This window comes from Bubalus kerabau, chromosome 22 (assembly GCF_029407905.1).
Source record: "Bubalus kerabau isolate K-KA32 ecotype Philippines breed swamp buffalo chromosome 22, PCC_UOA_SB_1v2, whole genome shotgun sequence".
Classification (NCBI taxonomy): Eukaryota; Metazoa; Chordata; class Mammalia; order Artiodactyla; family Bovidae; genus Bubalus; species Bubalus kerabau.
The window spans coordinates 8184875-8205199 of record NC_073645.1 but is presented as its reverse complement, the minus strand read 5'-3'; the positions used below and the strand labels follow the sequence as shown (position 1 = coordinate 8205199).

General features: G+C 38.5%; 1 protein-coding gene and 1 pseudogene across 1 annotated transcript in view; both read right to left on the bottom strand.

Moving 5' to 3' along the window:
- PCDH15 (protocadherin related 15) overlaps positions 1 to 20325 on the bottom strand; it is a 1792715-nt gene that overhangs the window by 96472 nt on the left and 1675918 nt on the right. The gene's annotated exons all lie outside the window — the stretch shown is intronic.
- On the bottom strand, positions 709 to 19326 carry LOC129636875 (quinone oxidoreductase-like; annotated as a pseudogene).

Sequence of the window (20325 nt, the reverse complement as noted above, 5' to 3'; positions counted from 1 at the left end):
AAAAAGAGGTAGAAGGCATATAGACATTTGACGGCTATAAAATAAATTGTAATCCAATGCCTATGATCTCTAAAAGTAAATCTTTTCTTCTTAAATATAAGAACTCACTGAATCAAATGAATGCTACTTAAAACAAATGTGGTATACATAAAACTGAGGTAAGATGCCTCTTACAAGGGCTCCCCTTGTGGCTCAGCTGGTAAATAATCCACCTGCAATGCAGGAGACCCCAGTTCGATTCTTGGGTTGGGAAGATCCCCTGGAGAAGGAAATGGCAACCCACTCCAGTATTCTTGCTTGGAAAATTCTATGGATAAAGGGGAATGGTGGGCTATAGTCCAAAGAGTCACAAAGAGTCGGACATGACTGAGTGACTTCACTTTCACTTTCACCTGAAATTTACACAGTATCTTAGGTTCAATTAGGAAAAAAAAAAAATTCAACTAGCAACAAACAAAATTTCTCTATGGGTTTCCTTTGTGGCTTAGCTAGTAAAGAATCTGCCTGCAATGTGGGAGACCTGGTTTGACCCCTGGGTTGGGAAGATCCCCTGGAGAAGGTAAAGGCTACCCACTCCAGTATTCTGGCCCGGAGAATTCCATGGCCTTCATATTCCATGGGGTCGCAAAGAGTCAGACATGATTAAGCAATTTTCACTCACTCACTCAAGATACCTCTAATTACATAGGAAATTTATAGAAGGATTGATTATTTAAAGAGAAGACTCATTTTTCCAGTAGCACCACTGAAGAATGACATCTTCCTGAACCTGGGCCATCTTCTCCAATGAATACTGGTTACAACCAACCAATTTCCATTATGGTTTGAAAGGCTGCTACAAACCACTGAAATTCCTCCTTGAATAGGGAGCAACTCCTATTATGCTATTAATAGATTCCTTTGCCCTGGTGTCCTGTGGGTTTATATCAATATGATCTCTGCTGCCAATAACTATTCCTCATCCTCCATATGACAAAAGATTCAAATTATAGCTCAGATTCACATTAGCTAACATTTCAGTAATCATATCAATTTCTTTTTCACCAACAGATTTCTTAATTTTATCAATATAGTTAGCTTCTTTGTGACTAAACACTCTGTGGGCTCTATTTTGCAAAACAATTTTTGTCTTTCTTCAGTACCAGCTGTGCCCCAAACCTTTAAGCCATTAGCTCTAACAGTTTGGCATGCTGTTATTCCAACTCCTCCACTAGCCCCATGAACCAGAACACTTTCTCTAGCTTGCACATGGGCACTGAGGAGCAGAGCTCAAAAAAGCAGCAAAATATGGGATACCAATGGCAGCTCCTTGTTTAAAACTCATTTTTCTGGCAGTTTGTAAACAGTGTAATCTGATGCCAGAGCATAATCTGCAGAGTCCTCAGAGATCATGCTGGTAGTGAACATTCTGTCACCTTTCTAAGAGCAAATTAAACAAAGATCTTGGTGGTAAGGAACTAGAAATCAGTCTGGGATGCCATCAGGTCTAACCCTGGCACATCTCCACCCCATCTCGGTGGTAGAACCAGGACGGACAAGTAAGGCGCCTGCGTCAGTAAGGGACACACTAAGTCCAACCAGGGAAGGAAAGCGTCAGTGGAAATTCTGTCTACATCCCCATCTAGAATGCGGGGGATGCCTCTGGTGGAAAGAAGCCATGGCTTTGGATGCTGCTTTTTTTCTCTCTTATAGATGGGAGCTAGCAGTTCCAAACCCACTCCTTTAAAATGTAATTTAAAAAACAGCTGGGACAAGTTTGATCCCCAGAGTTTAAAAAGGCATACCTGATTTTCTTCTGTGATACTGAATGACCACAGTATCCTTTGGAAGATGGGGAATGCTGGCCAGTTGAAGTCTCTCAATTACGATATTGTTTTACAACTAGATTGGTTCCATAGAAAACAAGAGAAATGGGTAGAAGTGATAAATGTGTTGCTTTTTTTCTCTCTGCAAGACACATGCCAGGCTTGTGTCCTAAGGATGCATATTTGGGTGTGAAATCTTCAGTTGCCTCCTGTTCTCTTACTTCACCCCTGTATCAGGGGCTCTTAGCTGAACAGGCTGAGAATCAGGGCACCCTTTCAGGAGGGGTTGCCTCAATCTCGGTAAAAATTCACACAGTACCAATTGTGGTCAATACTATTAAGAGGATCCAAAAAGTACATAGAAGACTTTACAGGACTAACTTTACCTTATGAGCTTACTTGGAGAGATATAATGTATGTCTTGGGACAGACACTGATTCCTGACTCAAAAACTTGAGTTTTGGGGGAGGCTACTACCTTCAGAGATGAATGGTTTGAGTTTGAGACAAGGGGAAAGAGCAAACACGAACTAGCCCTTCTTCCTTCTGGGAGCCAAACAGTTCCCATAACACAGCCACTTTGCTGGATGTATTCTTGTAGGACTCAAGTGAGCACATGCTAGGACTTTATATTAAGTTGGCTGACATAGAAGAGGGAGAGAAGGAAACTTCTGACAAACTCCTAGTATAGACTACAAGAGGCTCTCCACAAGTTTACTGACATTGATCTCAAAATTACAGAGGGAGAAATGATCTTAAAAGATAGATTTCTCTCTTAGTCAACTCCAGATATCTGCCCTAAGTTACAAAAACAGTCGTATGGACCAAATCAGTCTTTAGATAATCTGTTGAAACTGGCTCAGATGGTATATTATGGTAGAGAATATGAGGAGGGAAATAATAGGAAGAAAGAACCAGGAAAAAGACTGAAGCCCCAACAATGGCTGATAGACATGCTCTGAAACAGCCTGAGAAAAATGCCCAGAGGAACCCAGGTGAAAAGGGATGGATTTGTTATTTCTGTGGAAAGGAAGGGCATCTCAAGCGGGATTGCCCTCAGGCATCTAAGCGACCCCCAGCTCCAGGTCCAGTCTGCAAAGGATCTTACTGGAGAAGAGACTATCCTCTGAGGTGTAGGCCCCAGGGGTCAGACTCTCAAGACAATCAGGACTGAAGGTGTCCAGGGGTCCCCACACAAGCGCCTGTTCTAATTACACCCGAGGAACCCCAGGTATTAATAACTATGGAGGGCTAATCAGCCAATTACTTTTGAACACTGGGGCAAATTTCTCCCTGTTTGCTAAAGCCCCTGGTCTGCTTTCCTCCCTATCCACTACCATAATGGGACTGTCTGGATGAGTCAAACATTATTATGTCAGTCATCATTTAAGCTACAACTGGGACTCTGTGCTGTTTTCTCATGAGTTTCTAACCATGCCAGAGTCTCCCTCACCCTTTCTGGGGAGGGATATACTGAACAAGGTCCAGGCCTCTATTTTTATGAATATGGAACCCACTTTTTCATGGAACAAACTGTAAATCCTAGAATGTGGACTGATGAAAAACTTTGGGTCGAGCACAAAATGCTGTTCCTATCTTTATCAAGCTCAATGACCCTCACCTATTTTCACTTCAAAAGCAGTATCCACTAAAGCCAGAGATTAATGAATGGGCAAAATCTTACTGTACTGACTTCTCATGATGTAAGTGAGATCTTAAACTCTATAAAGTTCAGAGCAACAATGTTCCACATTTAAAGTTGCTGTACCTTGAGGGGTGTCAAAAGCTCTAGGAATAGAATATCACTTCCACTGTTCCTGGAGATCCCAATCTTCAGAAAAAGTTGAAAAGGCTAATGGCATTATTAAAAGACACCTGTGTAAGCTAACTCAGGAAACACAAGACAGCTGGTTTACATTCTACCCATAGCTTTAATGAGGGCTCAAACTGCCCCTAAGAAGAAGGGACTGTCTCTCTGACAGACTGTTTTTGTGCACAGATATTCTCATAGATCCTGAAGCCTTAAAATTAAGTATGTGACTCAGCTTTTAGCTTTTCATCAGACATTACCAGGAGATTAACTCCTGAACCAGCCTTTGAGTCAAACAAGCTGGTGTTTGAGCCAGGAACTGAGATGGGCCTGAGAATCTATGTGGGCTTGCTTCTGCTGACTCCAAAAGTCCTGAGTCTGCCATTTGACCCTCAAGACAATGCCTTCCTGTCCTGGGCTCATTCCTATACTTCATTCCACAATTGGCCTAATTACTGGGTCTGAGGAGCACTCCCCTCCTCATCAGTTGAAGACTTCCCATGGTGGGCTTCCCAACTTTAAGGAAAGGACTTTCAACTCTGTGATGACATCTAACAATCCTAAGATGGATTGATGTAACTATGGACATAATTTTACTTTTAATTTTGGTTTTAACTTGGTTTAATGACTATTTCTCCTTACATCTGTAACTGTTGAATGGGGTTTGTTCTAACCGTCTGAAAGCTTTAAGTTACAAATGGTTGTCCAGGCTCCTACGAGTGCCACAACTTCCTCTAACTATTATTTGGATCAAAGACCCTCTGAGGGTTAGGAGAATATGTTGTCTCAACAATTTAGGGACCACACCTCTCAACAGAAAGTAGTTATGGAGCAAAATCGACACCCCTTTCCCTTGGCAACACAATTCTCCTAAAAGAAAAGGAGGAAATGAGAGAGTCAATTCCTAGACAGGTTGATAAGAAGTCCAGTATCCCCGAGGAGGAGAAGGGAATGTGGGGCTCTCGAAGCAGAGATATGGATCTGGAATTCTCAAGGAGGAGGAAAGGACAAACATCTCTTTTTTCTCTACATTCCTTAGTCTTAGTCACATAAAATGTGTTTTTTTTTTTTCTTTAAGCCTGGAACTGATGATTACACAACAAACAACTCAGTTTAAACTCTGTACTAGGGATTATATAACAGCAATGTATCCTGCTTGAGGACAGTTTCTCCTTCCTGAAAGTGAAGTTGCTCAGTCGTGTCCGACTCTTTGCGACACCATGGGCTGTAGCCTACCAGGCCTCTCCATCCATGGAATTTTCCAGGCGAGAGTACTAGAATGGGTTGCCATTTCCTTCTCCAGGATATCTTACCGACCCAGGGATTGAACCCAGGTCTCCTGCATTGCAGGCAGATGCTTTACCTTCTGAACCAGCAGGGAAGCCTGGTGAAAACCTTCTGGCTAATTCTGTTATCTTAAAATCTAAATTATGGGAGTGGGTTTAGTAAGATCTTTACAACCTTGAGACATTCTTTTGATTTATTGTAATAACTAATTAAAGTATATAGCTCCCTTGCTAACACTAGCAAGGGGGGCATTCTCCATCCCCTTCTGATGTCTATATCAGAAGTTTTCTCTGTCCCATTTCTTACTTTAATAAAACTCTGCTACACAAAAGCTCTTGAGTGATCAAGCCTGGTCCCTGGTCCCAAAGGTAAATCTTCTTTGGAGATCATGAATCCAACATAGTTCACCAAGCTATCATCAGCAAGGCTTTTGCCTGTGCTCATGTGTCTTGCAAGGGCTTAGCTGTCTGTTTCTGGCCCGTAAATATGATTACACAATTTTAAGGTCCAAATTTTATCTCTCTGTCTTACAGTTTTGAATTTTGAAACCAAGAACCGGATAATCTCATATTATTTTTCAAACCACCTTGCATTGTCTTCACTAATCCTATCTTTGAGACCCAACCTACCATGTTTGATTACTGGCATTCCTCAAAGCCACCAATAACCTGGTGTCCCATCTTCCCAAAATAAGCTTTCCTGCTAAATATCATTAAAAAACCTACATGGCTTTGTTTCACTAAGAATTAAAGTTAGGTAATTCCTTATTATTAACTATAACTATCAGATCAGATCAGTTGCTCAGTCGTGTCCGACTCTTTGCGACCCCATGAATCTCAACACGCCAGGCCTCCCTGTCCATCACCAACTCCCGGAGTTCACTCAGACTCACATCCATCGAGTCAGTGATACCATCCAGCCATCTCATCCTCTGTCGTTCCCTTCTCCTCCTGCCCCCAATCCCTCCCAGCATCAAAGTCTTTTCCAATGAGTCAACTCGTCGCATGAGGTGGCCAAAGTACTGGAGTTTCAGCTTTAGCATCATTCCTTCCAAAGAAATCCAAGGGCTGATCTCCTTCAGAATGGACTGGTTGGATCTCCTTGCAGTCCAAGGGACTCTCAAGAGTCTTCTCCAACACCACAGTTCAAAAGCATCAATTCTTTGGCGCTCAGCCTTCTTCACAGTGAGAAAAATATAAGCTCCTCCAGTTTGGCCAGAATTATTTTGTATCTTATAAGAAAAATAGCTTGAATTACCAGAAAGATGAATAACTTTCTCCTTTTTTGCTTTTATGAATTTAGAGCTTTTAAAACATTTAAAACTTTATTTTTCAAATTATATCTCTAGATAGAATCAAAATTGAGATCAAGAAATAGAACATTATCAGCCCCACATTCCCCTACTTCCTACCTCCAAGCCAAAAATAATAACTGTTCTGATTAGTTTTTCCTATTTTTGGAGATTATATAAATGGACTTAAATAAAGTGTGTGTGTGTGTGAGTGTATGTGTGTGTTTTGTATGAATTCATTTGCTCATATGTATTAATGATGTACTGTTGCTGGACACTGAAATAGTTTGCAGATTTTTGATATTGAAAATAATTAACATATCTATAAATAGTGGATTTTTTTTTTTTTACATATCTCTTATGAACATCTGTATGCAGTTTTACTGGGCAAAATCTTAGAAGGTGAAATAATTAATAGAGGATATATTTATGTTCACACATAGTGAAGTGAAGTGAAGTTAAAGTCACTCAGTCTTGTCTGACTCTGACCCCATGGACTGTAGCATGTCAAGCTCCTCTATCCATGGAATTCTCCAGGCAAGAATACTGGAGTGGGTGGCCATTTACCTCTCCAGGTGGTCGTCCCAACCCAGGGTTCGAACCTGTGGCTCCTGCATTGCAGGTGAATTCTTAACCATTTGAGCCACCAGGGTAGATGATGTCAAACCATTTTCCAAAATACTGTATTAACTTATATATCATCAGCAATATTTGAGAATTCTAGATGTTTTGAAATTTGGTTTTGTCTTTTTTATTTTAGCTATCCTGATGAGCAAGTGGTGATTTCTTTTTTTTTTCTTTTTCTTTTTTTTTAATTTTATTTTATTTTTAAACTTTACATAATTGTATTAGTTTTGCCAAATATCAAAATGAATCCGCAACAGGTATACATGTGTTCCCCATCCTGAACCCACCTCCCTCCTCCCTCCCCATTCCATCCCTTTGGGTCGGTTTCATACTGTTTATTCTATAATTCCCTAGTGGTTAATAAAATCGGATGCCTCTTTATACACTTTTTGCTGATTTTTTGTCTTTATCCAGTGTCTATTCCAGTCTGATTCCTATCTTTTTTGTCTTGAGCTCTTTGTTTTGCTTTCACTCATCCATTTGATATTTACTTGTAGCCGGAGATCCAACCAGTCCATTCCGAAGGAGATCAGCCCTTGGATTTCTTTGGAAGGAATGATGCTAAAGCTGAAACTCCAGTACTTTGGCCACCTCATGTGAAGAGTTGACTCATTGGAAAACTCTGATGCTGGGAGGGATTGGGGGCAGGAAGAGGTGGGGGTGATCGAGGATGAGATGGCTGGATGGCATCAGTGACTCGATGGAAGTGAGTCTGAGTGAACTCTGGGAGTTGGTGATGGACAGGGAGGCCTGGCGTGCTGTAAGTCATGGGGTCGCAAAGAGTCAGACACTACTGAACTGAACTGAATTCTCAGATATACAGTGATTTATATACTAACCAATGTACACTATATTCTCTTTATGTACATAGTCTTGCTCCAGGCCTGCTGGTTTGCATTAATGTAAATTCATCAGAATTACTAGGGAGAGTCATCCATTCTTTGTGACTTATTTGAAAATAAATTTTCCTCATAATATATTTTATGGAGATCTAGTACTTTACCCTTCTTATTGGCAGTACTAATAGGTAATTCAAAATTAAAGTGTATTAGAGTGGTATGAATAAAAACATTTTTTAAAGCTAATTTTTGCTAAGATTGGTGTTACAGGTCAGCTGTATCAGGTCAGTACAACACAAAATCAAATGGAGGTTTAAAAAATTTCAGGACAATATGACAAAAGTAACACTTATTAGTCTGAATTATCATTGAAATTATATTTTCAATGCAGTCCTCACTTTCAGGAGAATTATGATTGAGTGTCAGTATTCCTACCAGGTGGTGGAAGATATGGTCCTTGAAACATAATATAGGAATGTATACATAACCATCACTGCTCAACAACATATAAAATTTGCTATGAGAAAATGCAAGCTTGATTCAAAAGGTAATATTCTGCACCCATATCTTGGATTGTTAGACGTTTAATCATCTGAAATACATTTCTAATGTCACTAAAGTGTGATCAGACTTTAAAATAGATGGGCCATCAACTAATTTAGGAAAGGCAAATGGCCTGGCAATTCACCAAACATACTATTTTTCTTCATATACATGCCTTTTACAACACATAAAAAGACCTCAAACATTTTATTTTAAGGAAATTTCAAATTATGAGAGCTATTTTACTCTACTTTTAAGGACTCAAACCTTTCTCATTCTTAAAACATTTATAACCTGAAAAAAAAAATCCTCCCATTCCTATTTTAAGCAATAAAAAGTCAATTCTTAATTAAGCTAAATTTAAACCAACAAGTGTAAATTGAGTTATTATTATGTGAATAAGATGATTTTAGATCTCTCTTCTGGACAATAAAAAGACATTTTTTTTGAAGAGAAGGGAAAGAGGAAAAGAGTAAAATTTATATATAATTTTTAATACAGAATTATTTTATCTGGACAATCCATTTGTGGCTACAAAGATCAATGTGGCCTTGTTCATTTATATTACTAGCAGCAAAACTATAATTTTGTACTTGTTCAGACCAAAGGGCACAAATGTTATACATCAGAAACTGGTGATAGTATTTCATTCATATCTTTCAACTTGTACAGGGGGAAAAAGCAGGTTTCCAATGTATGGACTCTTAGAGTAGTTAGTTTGGATGTACCCCACAGAATTCCAATATAGACATAAGATCTCTTCTAATTATACATAAGATACAATAATATAAAAACAGTTACAGGGAGAGATGACCAAAAATAAAAGTGAAATAGCTCAAGAAAATCACAGAAAACATTAGCATGCCACATATGTATAATGTTTATATTCTAAAATTGCTAATGATAAACCCAACATTTGACTTTGAGACTGTAGCTGATAAATCAACAGGAAAACATTATTAACTGCGGTGCAATCCATTACCATATAACAAAAATACACCAGTTAGGAAAAAATAGAAAAAAAATAATTGTCTTGATATTTGGTTTCTCCAGAGCAGTTAAATCAATGAAAAACTATGACAGACACATAATGTTGATACAGATATCACTAAATCTAAGCTCCAATTTTGGCAAGAAGGGGAATTACCAGAGAAATGGTATGTTATGTCACTCTCAGGACTGTAATCAAGCCCAAGAGAGTTTAATTAAAACATTTTTCCTATCTGAAAATAAATAATGCATTCAAGTATTACACAGAAAGCCTTAATTAAACATGTTAAAAAGCATATATACATGTAAAAATAATACAATTTCAAACAACAATTTAAGACATTAAGCACAATGTTCCTATAATGTCATTAAGTTTATGAGAAAGCATGATACCTACTTAGATAAAATTTGAATTCTAGGAGAGAAAACAAGCACATAGATATAGGATAACAATATAATGTCTAAATTATACAAACATATAGTTATGTATATTAATATATATAGAGAAATTCAGCTATAGGGTTATATACCAAGAAGGCAATGAGTTTTCAGGCACCTATGTGCCTTTGCTCAAGGGTCAAACCATAGAAGGTTAGAAGGTATGGTAATCATGAAGGAAACCAGTGGTTAGTAAGATCTCCTGAGAAATTCCACTCTCTTGAAACAATGAATAGTGTTTGTATAATGCTGGGTTTTCCAGTGCTGGCAAACAGGAATCCAAATTCTATTTCATGGGACCTTAATTTGGACTGGTACTTGTTTACATCTCTATTATAGAGAGCAACTAGGGATAATATTGTCATAAAATATTCAATCAGCTTCGCAATCTATAAATGTTTCTTTGGATTTCAGAATTAAGTAATCTAGTCTATTTGACTTTTAAAATGTAGTTCTCAAATATAACAATTCTCTTAAGATACTTGGCTATTTTTTTTCCCCTGTGCCATTGTTTTCCTGAGGTAAATAACATACAAAGCATCGAAATCAGTTAAACACGTTTAAGGGCATCTAGTACTAAAGGCGATGGCACCCCACTCCAGTACTCTTGCCTGGAAAATCCCATGGATGGAGGAGGCTGGTGGGCTGTAGTCCATGGGGTCTCGAAGAGTCGGACATGACTTCACTTTCACTTTTCACTTTCATGCATTGGAGAAGGAAATGGCAACCCACTCCTGTGTTCTTGCCTGGAGAATCCCAAGGACGGGGGAGCCTGGTGGGCTGCCGTCTATGGGGTCGCACAGAGTTGGACACGACTGAAGCAACTTAGCAGCAGCAGCAGCAGCAGCAGTACTAAAGAAGAATTTGCATAAGAGAAGACAACCATGGCCCGAAGTGATAAAGTGCAATGTTCTATAGAGTTAAGGGCAGACCTGGGACTGAATCCAAGTGATCTGAGTCCAGTTCAAGTACTTCTACCCAGAAAGTGGCAAAGTACTGTTTCTAGGCCAGACTAGCTTCACTAGCTGCACATGTTGGGCAGGTTACATATTATGTCTATGGCTCAGTAGTCTTATCTGTGAATTGAAAAGAATAATAGTAGCTACCTCATGAGCTTTCTGAGGGGAATACCTGAGTTAATTTCTGACAAGTGTCTAGAGTGCTTAGCATAGGGTAAGCATGGGGTAATGGTTTATTATTAGTACCATTTTTGACATAAGCCAGTAAAACATGCTACACAGGGGTAATACACATGAAACCCTCATGGGTGTGCTGGAATTGTTATCTGTCATATCCCAATAAGCAGGCAGAGGCCTAGGGACCAGGATCCCTCAGAGACTTTTATTTGGTCTAGAAGCAGATTATATTGCTCTCTGCATTGCTGATCTTGCATATGTCTATACTTTTTGCCGTTAAAGAAATCTGCATTCTCTAATCATGGCTGTGGGCTTCCCTGGTGGCTCAGTGGTAAAGAATCTGCCTACCAATGCAGGAGATTTGGGGGTTCAATCCCTGGGTTGTGAAGATCCCCTGGAGAAGGAACTGGTGGATCAGAATTTTGGGGGGCCTTTTTAAACATCAGATCAGATCAGATCAGATCAGTCGCTCAGTCGTAGCTGACTCTCTGCGACCCCATGAATAGCAGCACGCCAGGCCTCCCTGTCCATCACCAACTCCTGGAGTTCACTCAGACTCACGTCCACTGAGTCACTGATGCCATCCACCCATCTCATCCTCTGTTGTCCCCTTCTCCTCCTGCCCCCAATCCCTCCCAGCATCAGAGTCTTTTCCAATGAGTCAACTCTTCCGATGAGGTGGCCAAAGTACTGGAGTTTCAGCTTTAGCATCATTCCTTCCAAAGAAATCCCAGGGCTGATCTCCTTCAGAGTGGACTGGTTGGATCTCCTTGCAGTCCAAGGGACTCTCAAGAGTCTTCTCCAACACCACAGTTCAAAAGCATCAATTCTTTGGCGCTCAGCTTTCTTCACAGTCCAACTCTCTCATCCATACATGACCACAGGAAAAACCATAGCCTTGACTAGATGGACCTTTGTTGGCAAAGTAATATCTCTGCTTTTCAATATGCTATCTAGGTTAGTCATAACTTTCCTTCCAAGGAGTAAGTGTCTTTCAATTTCATGGCTGCAATCACCATCTGCAGTGATTTGGGAGCCCAGAAAAATAAAGTCTGACCCTGTTTCCACTGTTTCCCCATCTATTTCCCATGAAGTGATGGGACCAGATGCCATGATCTTCGTTTTCTGAATGTTGAGCTTTAAGCCAACTTTTTCACTCTTCACTTTCTTTTTTTTTTACTTATTTTATTTTATTTTATTTTTAAACCTGAAACACTGTATTAGTTTTGCCAAACATCAAAATGAATCCGCCACAGGTATACATGTGCTCCCCATCCTGAACCCTCCTCCCTCCTCCCTCCCCATACCATCCCTCTGGGTTGTCACAGGGCACCAGCCCCAAGCATCCAGTATCGTGCATTGAACCTGGACTGGCAACTCGTTTCATACATGATATTACACATGTTTCAATGCCATTCTCCCAAATCTTCCCTCCCTCTCCCTCTCCAACAGAGTCCATAAGACTGTTCTATACATCAGTGTCTTTTTGCTGTCTCGTACACAGGGTTATTGTTACCATCTTTCTAAATTCCATATATATGCATTAGTATACTGTATTGGTGTTTTTCTTTCTGGCTTACTTCACTCTGTATAATAGGCTCCAGTTTCATCCACCTCATTAGAACTGATTCAAATGTGTTCTTTTTAATGGCTGAGTACTACTCCATTGTGTATATATACCACAGCTCGCTTATCCATTCATCTGCTGATGGACATCTAGGTTGCTTCCATGTCCTGGCTATTATAAACAGTGCTGCGATGAACATTGGGGTACATGTGTCTCTTTCCCTTCTGGTTTCCTCAGTGTGTATGCCCAGCAGTGGGATTGCTGGATCATAAGGCAGTTCTATTCCAGCTTTTTAAGGAATCTCCACACTGTTCTCCATAGTGGCTGTACTAGTTTGCATTCCTACCAACAGTGTAAGAGGGTTCCTTTTTCTCCGCACCCTCTCCAGCATTTATTACTTGTAGACTTTTGGATCACAGCCATTCTGACTGGTGTGAAATGGTATCTCATAGTGGTTTTGATTTGCATTTCTCTGATAATGAGTGATGTTGAGCATCTTTTCATGTGTTTGTTAGCCACCTGTATGTCTTCTTTGGAGAAATGTCTGTTTAGTTCTTTGGCCCATTTTTTATTGGGTCATTTATTTTTCTGGAGTTGAGCTGTAGGAGTTGCTTGTATATTTTTGAGATTAGTTGTTTGTCAGTTGCTTCATTTGCTATTATCTTCTCCCATTCTGAAGGCTGTCTTTTCACCTTGCTAATAGTTTCCTTTGATGTGCAGAAGCTTTGAAGTTTAATTAGGTCCCATTTATTTATTTTTGCTTTTATTTCCAATATTCTGGGAGGTGGTTCATAGAGGATCCTGCTGTGATATATGTCAGAGAGTGTTTTGCCTATGTTCTCTAGGAGTTTTATAGTTTCTGGTCTTACGTTTAGATCTTTAATCCATTTTGAGTTTATTTTTGTGTATGGTGTTAGTAAGTGTTCTAGTTTCATTCTTTTACAAGTGGTTGACCAGATTTCCCAGAACCACTTGTTAAAGAGATTGTCTTTAATCCATTGTATATTCTTGCCTCCTTTGTCAAAGATAAGGTGTCCATATGTGCGTGGATTTATCTCTGGGCTTTCTATTTTGTTCCATTGATCTATATTTCTGTCTTTGTGCCAGTACCATACTGTCTTGATAACTGTGGCTTTGTAGTAGAGCCTGAAGTCAGGTAGGTTGACTCCTCCAGTTCCATTCTTCTTTCTCAGGATCGCTTTGGCTATTCGAGGTTTTTTGTATTTCCATACAAATTGGGAAATTATTTGTTCTAGCTCTGTGAAGAATACTGTTGGTAGCTTGATAGGGATTGCATTGAATCTATAAATTGCTTTGGGTAGTATACTCATTTTCACTATATTGATTCTTCCAATCCATGAACATGGTATATTTCTCCATCTCTTAGTGTCCTCTTTGATTTCTTTCACCAGTGTTTTATAGTTTTCTATATATAGGTCTTTAGTTTCTTTAGGTAGATAAATTCCTAAGTATTTTATTCTTTCCGTTGCAATGGTGAATGGAATTGTTTCCTTAATTTCTCTTTCTGTTTTCTCATTATTAGTGTATAGGAATGCAAGGGATTTCTGTGTGTTGATTTTATATCCTGCAACTTTACTATAATCATTGATTAGTTCTGGTAATTTTCTGGTGGAGTCTTTAGGGTTTTCTATGTAGAGGATCATGTCATCTGCAAATAGTGAGAGTTTTACTTCTTCTTTTCCAATTTGGATTCCTTTTATTTCTTTTTCTGCTCTGATTGCTGTGGCCAAAACTTCCAAAACTATGTTGAATAGTAATGGTGAAAGTTGGGCACCCTTGTCTTGTTCCTGACTTTAGAGGAAATGCTTTCAATTTTTCACCATTGAGGATAATGTTTGCTGTGGGTTTGTCATATATAGCTTTTATTATGTTGAGGTATGTTCCTTCTATTCCTGCTTTCTGGAGAGTTTTTATCATAAATGGATGTTGAATTTTGTCAAAGGCTTTCTCTGCATCTATTGAGATAATCATATGGTTTTTATTTTTCAATTTGTTAATGTGGTGTATTACATTGATTGATTTGCAGATATTGAAGAATACTTGCATCCCTGGGATAAAGCCCACTTGGTCATGGTGTATGATCTTTTTAATGTGTTGTTGGATTCTGATTGCTAGAATTTTGTTAAGGATTTTTGCATCTGTGTTCATCAGTGATATTGGCCTGTAGTTTTCTTTTTTTGTGGGATCTTTGTCAGGTTTTGGTATTAGGGTGATGGTGGCCTCATAGAATGAGTTTGGAAGTTTATCTTCCTCTGCAATTTTCTGGAAGAGTTTGAGCAGGATAGGTGTTAGCTCCTCTCTAAATTTTTGGTAGAATTCAGCTGTGAAGCCGTCTGGACCTGGGCTTTTGTGTGCTGGAAGATTTTTGATTACAGTTTCAATTTCCGTGCTTGTGATGGGTCTGTTAAGATTTTCTATTTCTTCCTGGTCCAGTTTTGGAAAGTTGTACTTTTCTAAGAATTTGTCCATTTCTTCCACGTTGTCCATCTTATTGACATATAATTGTTGATAGTAGTCTCTTATGATCCTCTGTATTTCTGTGTTGTCTGTTGTGATCTCTCCATTTTCATTTCTAATTTTATTGATTTGATTTTTCTCCCTTTGTTTCTTGATGAATCTGGCTAATGGTTTGTCAATTTTATTTATCCTTTCAAAGAACCAGCTTTTGGCTTTGTTGATTTTTGCTATGGTCTCTTTTGTTTCTTTTGCATTTATTTCTGCTCTAAGTTTTAAGATTTCTTTCCTTCTACTAACCCTGGGGTTCTTCATTTCTTCCTTTTCTAGTTGCTTTAGGTGTAGAGTTAAGTTATTTATTTGACTTTTTTCTTGTTTCTTGAGAGATGCCTGTATTGCTATGAACTTTCCCCTTAGGACTGCTTTTACAGTGTCCCACAGGTTTTGGGTTGTTGTGTTTTCATTTTCATTCGTTTCTATGCAAATTTTGATTTCTTTTTTGATTTCTTCTGTGATTTGTTGGTTATTCAGCAGCGTGTTGTTCAGCCTCCATATGTTGAAATCACTTTCATCAAGAGGCTTTTGAGTTCCTCTTCACTTTCTGCCATAAGGGTGGTGTCATCTGCATATCTGAGGTTATTGATATTTCTCCTGGCAATCTTGATTTCAGCTTGTGTTTCTTCCAGTCCAGTGTTTCTCATGATGTACTCTGCATGTAAGTTAAATAAACAGGGTGACAATATACAGCCTTAACGAACTCCTTTTCCTATTTGGAACCAGTCTGTTGTTCCATGTCCTGTTCTAACTGTTGCTTCCTGACCTGCATACAAATTTCTCAAGAGGCAGATGAGGTGGTCTGGTATTCCCATCTCTTTCAGAACTTTTCCACAGTTTATTGTGATCCACACAGTCAAAGGCTTTGGCATAGTCAATAAAGCAAAAATAGATGTTTTTCTAGAACTCTCTTGCTTTTTCCATGATCCAGTGGATGTTGGCAATTTGATCTCTGGTTCTTCTGCCTCTTCTAAAACCAGCTTGAACATCAGGAAGTTCATGGTTCACATATTGCTGAAGCCTGGCTTGGAGAATTTTGAGCATTACTTTACTAGCGTGTGAGATGAGTGCAATTGTGCAGTAGTTTGAGCATTCTAAGATAGATTTTGACATGCTCTCTTTGAAGACTGAGAAAGGATGATATAGACCCACAGTGAGCATCCTGCCAAACGGTTGTTGCTGATACTGATGATCACTGATGATGTGTGAGGAATGAAATATTTTTAAAAACCACAGTTTATAGCCAAGAAAAATGAATATACTAACACATATTTTTTTCTAAATTTATATTTGAGATTTACATTTAGATCAACATAAGAGGAATGGATAGCAATGAAGGGTAGTAGCTTTGAAAATAAAAGCTTTCATATTCTATTACTATTGGTGATGCACCCTGCCCCAGCTTTAAGATTTTCTTTTACTGTGATAAAATATACATCACATAAAATTTATGATTGTAAGCATTTTTTAGTGTAAAATTCAATAACATTAAGTACATTTATGTTGTTCTGCTACCATCACCACCACCACCACCATGTCTAGAACTTTTTCATCATCCTGAATTGAAACTCTGTAATCACTAAAAAATAAGTCTCTAGTACCCCCTTCTCATAAATCCTGGAAACCACGACTCTATTTTCCTTTTTTATGAACTCCAGGAGCCTGCTGCTGCTGCTGCTGCTAAGTCGCTTCAGTTGTGTCCAACTCCGTGCAACCCCAGAGATGGCAGCCCACCAGGCTCCCCTGTCCCTGGGATTCTCCAAGAACACTGGAGTGGGTTGCCATTTCCTTCTCCAATGCATGAAAGTGAAAAGTGAAAATGAAGTTGCTCAGTCGTGTCCAACTCCTAGCGACCCCATGGACTGCAGCCTACCAGGCTCCTCCGTCCATGGGATTTGCCAGACAAGAGTACTGGAGTGGGTTGCCATTGCCTTCTCCTCCAGGAGCCTAATACAAGTGAAATTATATAGTATCTTTTCTTCTGTGTTGGGCTTATTTCACTTAACATCTTCAGGGTGTAGCATATGCTATAATTCCGTCTTTTTTAAGCCAGATAATTTTCCAACATACCACATTGTGTTTATACACTTAACCATTAATGGGTATATAGATTGTTTCCACCTTTAAGCTATTATAAATAATGCTGCTACGAATACTGATGTACAAATTCCTGTTTGAGTTCCTGCTTTCAATTTTCTTGGGTATGTGGGGTGATACATTTAATGCACATTAATTCTTATATTAAAAACTGAAGACCCATGGGCAGAGGAGTGTGATGGATTACAGTCCATGGGATTGCAAAAGTCAAACATGACTGAGAGACTAACACTTTAACTTCCACAGTGGATATTGAATTTGCTTTCAGTGATTATTCCTTCTTTCCTTATTTAGGATATGAGTTTATTTTGCATCTAAAACACTTAGCAAATATGTGCAGTTGGAATAGTTTTGAACTGTCAGAGGATTTCAAATTCTGGTCTTTTTTTGGTCTGGTGCTTCTGGCTTAATGTTAAAATCATTAAGAGAGGATATTGTACCATGTTGCATGTTCATATATTAAAAATGCTTTGCAAAATCAGAGTTTTTATAGTACTCCATTTAAAGTTGTGGTGCTATTTTTAATACAATTGTTAAAACTCATCAATGTAAATATCAGGAACTTTGTTTCTTATATTTTTATATCAGAATCATTCCCTTTATATTGATTTATGCAAATATATCAGTGACATTGTCTCTGATGTGTACTGCGAGTTTGTAGAAATGCAAAATGTTTTCAAGAACTGATAGAAAGACAACAGAAAACAGTCTACAAAAGGATTCAATAAAACCAATTTGTGTTAAAAAAATTAAAAAATAAATAAAGACTGAAGAGAAAAAATACAATTTTATTTCCTTCTCCTCCATTTCTTTGCAATTGAAATTGGTGTGATCAATTAAAATCAATTCGGTAGAATCAGTTGTGATAGAGATACCATTATTAAACTATAATAAAAGTAGCAGATAGTCCATAATTAATTCTTTTGCTCTGTTTCCTTTGACATAATCCAAGAGTTACTTTAACATGTTGTGAACATTTGAATTATTGAACCAGAATCCAAATGTCTACATGTGTCCATAAATAATAGACTTAATAATTACTTGTTTTTTTGTTCTGGTTTATTAGAATGTTAACTTTATAAGGGCAAAGGGACAGTCTGTTTTTCTTGCCTCTGTATTTCCAGCACACACCAGGTACACGATGTATATTTTCTAAAAAGAATTTTAATTAATTTGTCTGTAAGCAAATAAGATATGCCATTTCAGAGCACACATATATCTACATATACAACTTTCTTTCTTATATCACTTACATTTGATAATTAATTTCAATAATGTTCTCACTGTGTTGACTTTCTCTTAACATATTTTTTGTAATGATTTTAATCCTTTGTCCATATTTGAAATTAATAAGTATAGTTTTAGACTTGATATTTCAGTCATATTTTTTAGTCAATCCATAATATGGTTCCTCTTTCTCTTCCTGTACATAATACAATTTTTAAAATTTATTATTTATCTTTATCCATTTCATAAGCAACTAAAACAAATTAAGTTGCATGTATGGTACATGAATCTAACATCACCAAATATTATACAATAAGTGGTAAAAAGTATTTTTCACAATCGTAGGCTACTTCCCTATATTTTAAAATCATCTTTCTGCCAAGATCAGGGCTTGGCTGGCCCTGATCCAGGGTTATTTCTAGTAACATTTTTCTGCTGCTCTAAGTATGAATTGAAAACTGCTCAAGTTACTTTCATTCCAATTAAATTTGGAAAGGAGAAACTTCCAGTGTTCAAGGCTAAAGGCAGCATCTGCAAATATTTCACCACTGAAGATTTATTACCCTCATCACTTCCTAAGGTCCTGTCCTCCTATCACTGTTCCACTAACACACTCTGTACTTTGTTTCTTCTGGGTTTGGTTTTGTGTTTCTTCAGCTTAAACTATCCTACTCATTTGTTTCACTTTGAAAAAGTCTAATGACTCTGTATTTGTGTGTGTTCAGTCATGTCCAACTCTGTGTGACCCCATAGACTCTAGCCCACCAGGCTCCTCTGTCAATGGGATTTTCCAGGCAAAAATACTGGAATGGTTCATCATTTCCTTCTCTAAAATGTACCCTTATCCCTAGCCTGAATAATCCACTGATCAATTGAAAAAAAGGAATGTCCTACAGAATTCTTGGTAGTCCTAAAGAAACAATCAATTACATCCCTGTTTACATCATCAAAAGATGTCCATGAGTTCTCTCTATTTCTTCTCTCACCACCCAGATATTTATTCCTATGTAACTCTTCACACACCCTAATGTGACTCAGTTTCTCATTTCACCTTTTCCACCACCAACATTTTACCAGGATTCCATGGAATTGATTGTCCATCATCATCAATATTCTCTAAATATTCAACTTCCTTCTCCATATTACTATTACTTTTTGATTCCTGCCACCCTGTCCATCTCCTCTACATAAGATACTGCTTTCCAAGACTGTCTCAAAAAGTGACTCCCGTTCTGGACATAACACAATGCCTAGAGGTAGATAAGTGGCAGGTAGCCTTCTGTCTCTGAATCATTGCTTTTAGCACTTTATTTCATCTCCTTTGCCATCTTCTGAAGTAAATGCCATCATCAGATAATATCAGCCACTTGATTATCTTATTGCTGACATCTACAGGTTTCTTGAATAAACCCCTTTATTAATGGACTATTTTAGCATTTAGCTAATTTTTACTCCACTACTATATACTTCCCCATGCCCGAGGCCAGGGGGCGCCGCTGGGAGGAGCAACGCCACATCCAAAGAGCCATGGATGAGTGGGCACAGGAGGGCCTAGAGGAGCTATTCCACATTCAAGATCAGGAGGGGCAGCGGTGAGGAGATACCCCTCATCCAAGGTAAGGAGCAGCGGCTGCACTTTGCTGGAGCAGCCATGAAGAGATACCCCATGTCAAGGTAAGAAAAACCCAAGTAAGAGGGTAGGTGTTGCAAGAGAGCATCAGAGGGCTGACACACTGAAACTATAATCACAGAAAACTAGTCAATCTAATCACACTAGGACCACAGCCTTTTCTAACTCAATGAAACTAAGCCACGCCCATGGGGCCACCCAAGACAGGCGGGTCATGGTGGAGAGGGCTAACAGAATGTGGTCCACTGGAGAAGGGAATGGCAAACAACTTCAGGGTTCTTGCCTTGAGAACCCCATGAACAGTATGAAAAGGCAAAATGATAGGATACTGAAAGAGGAACTCCCCAGGTCAGTAGGTGCCCAATATGCTACTGGAGATCAGTGGAGAAATAACTCCAGAAAGAATGAAGGGATGGAGCCAAAGCAAAAACAACACCCAGTTGTGGATGTGACTGGTGATAGAAGCAAGGTATGATGCTATAAAGAGCAATATTGCATAGGAACCTGGAA